Below are 2,409 nucleotides of genomic sequence, written 5' to 3'. Positions count from 1 at the left end.
GTTCTTCTCAATTTAAAAAGAATAAAAAATTTCTTAAAAAATATTTATTGAGTTATTATATTTTATATATTATGTACTCCCACTACAAAATTACAACAAGTAAATTTATATCTATTGTTGATAAAAAAATAATAATTTAGGTGATTTGATACAGTTAATTATTATATTTGAATCAACTTTAAGTATAATTTTGTAGTTTCATAGCACTATGAATTTCTTTCATTATCCATCTATGATGTACTGAAACTTATGCTGCAGAAGCGATTACGAGAAAAAATCAAATTCTTAATAAATTTTCTGTATGTAAGTATAAATTCTTTGCTTTAGAAAGGTGATTTTTTTAAAAAAATATTATTTATGTTATAATTATATTATTTAACATTTTTTTTAAGTGTCATGTATGCAACATGCATTGATAGGTGTTGTGAAAGCTAGAATCAATATTTAGAGATTACAACAACAATTCCACTGCCAAAATGCACTCGGTTCCAAATCTCATTTAAAGTTGAGACTTTTAATCATTTAAATTATTCTTTTAATTAGCCTTTTATTACATTAATTTAAAAAAAATTGAAACAAACACATATAATGTTTTTATTTTATTTTCAGCCTCAGCTTAAAATTGGGCTTTCAGGAATGCTATTACTATATGATGAAGGGATGACCAATAAGATAATTGTTAAGGGAAACTTTCCAATACATATACAAGTATGGGCCAGTTTATGACTTACTCAAAATCTATGCTGACTACCACACTTATTACCAGTATTTGGGTTGAGTTGGACCTAATGAGAGACTCCAAAGTACCATGCGGGTCTTCATTACAGGTTACAACACAGATGAGGAAACCTTCAACTACTTTAATAGTTCAGAGTTCAGACACTGACTTTGATTAAAATGAGTTTGGAGCTGTAAAACTTGTTTTTTTTGGTCAGATCCAGGCCAAAAGGGCCCAGACCCAAAAAATTCCAATCCCAGCCTAATAAGAAATCAACCCTGCGCCTAAGTTAGTCGAGAGTGGAGCTCCCTCCTTGCAGCAGCTTTCTCCTAGCAACTTCCAGTCACATGAATAAATGGAAATTGTGCATAGTATCAAAGCTCTTTGTGCTCGCCGGCAAGAACTTGAAGAACCCTCGTCAGTGTAGCAGAAACCCGTCGCCCATCATTGAAGCTGAACCTTAAAGATGAAGCCTACAACAGAGCTTTTCCTTCCGAAGCCACAGCAAGGACGTCTCCGTGAACACCCTCCAGCACTCAGCAGCTCAAGTTGCGATCTCGATAGGTTGCCGAAGCTGTAACCGCAGCTGACCCACATCAGGAACACCAATCTTCGTGGCCACATTACCTTGGGATGCATGCGGACCCACTGCCACAGATCAGACAGAATCGAAGATGGATTGTGACTCAATGAAACTCAGCCTTCTTCCCTTAATGCTACCGATCTATCAAGTCTTCTCTCACTCTTTGGAACAGCGTCAGAACACCCAAATTCAAACAAGGAAGGTAATGAACCAGCAAACATGCTGTATCACCGTCTCCCCAGGATGGAAGTCCCAAAATGCATAACCAAATTACCCTCAAACTTTCAACCTACAAACAAAATAAATTCCTTTCTGATTCAATTGATTCACAGCCAATCCAAAACAAATTACATGCTCATGATCTGTTTGCCATTTGCAGTGACATGTCGTTCTCTCTTTTCAAAATGTTCGCCATGGTTTGCGGCTTGCACCCAATCCTGTTGAAGAGAACCGCCGGCTGAAAGCTTGGCTACTTCATGCGCTAAGGCATTCCCGTCTCTAGGAACTCAGGTAAACCCACAATTTGAGATATGTCGTGCTAAATCCAAAATGTCATCCAAAATAACTTGAATTTCTGCAATTGATGCCTTTGATTTTAGAGCTTGGATGAGAATCAAACTGTCAGATTCCAAAATAATTCTTTCCAATTGAAAGTTCCTTGCTATTATTAGTGCTTCTCTAACCGCTAAGGCTTCCGCAGCTAAAGGCAAGGTGGCCGCTATTTTAGAGTTTGAGGCTGTGAGAAGATTTTCAGCGTGATCTATGAATAATACTGCTGCTGAGAGCTGTAAAACTTGGTTCGATTGTTCACATTTTTGTCACTTTATTTGGGCCGGAGGTGAACAACTATTCGGCCAATAAAGTACTACTCCCAAATCCCAATTTGGAACCACCCGAAAGTCCACCCAAAACTCCAAAGTAGAAAGAAAAACCTTGTGTTAGAGGCTTGGTTGAGTGGTATGTCATGTGTTTCCTTGACAATTATACCCGGGTTCAAGTTTTAACTTTTATTGGAGGCAAACTCCAATATAATTCTTCATAAATATCAAATTTAAAAAGAATTAAAAGATTAATAATGACGATTATTATTATTATCGTTTTCAGAGTA

General features: G+C 36.5%; 1 protein-coding gene across 7 annotated transcripts in view; it reads left to right on the top strand.

Annotated features, from left to right (window-relative positions):
• The window catches only part of LOC107635650 (pentatricopeptide repeat-containing protein At3g12770), a 9,369-nt gene that overhangs the window by 574 nt on the left and 6,386 nt on the right, over positions 1-2,409 (top strand). For 5 of the 7 annotated variants that reach the window (XR_002362094.1, XR_002362093.1, XR_002362090.1 and 2 more), the window contains exons 2-3: positions 610-1,503; positions 1,681-1,811. The gene's annotated coding sequence lies outside the window, so the exon portion shown is untranslated. The other 2 variants (XR_002362089.1, XR_002362091.1) reach the window with 2 other exon arrangements.

Source organism: Arachis ipaensis, chromosome B04 (assembly GCF_000816755.2).
Source record: "Arachis ipaensis cultivar K30076 chromosome B04, Araip1.1, whole genome shotgun sequence".
NCBI lineage: Eukaryota > Viridiplantae > Streptophyta > Magnoliopsida > Fabales > Fabaceae > Arachis > Arachis ipaensis.
The sequence above is the reverse complement of the archived record's forward strand: the minus strand, read 5'-3'. Positions and strand labels throughout refer to the sequence as shown.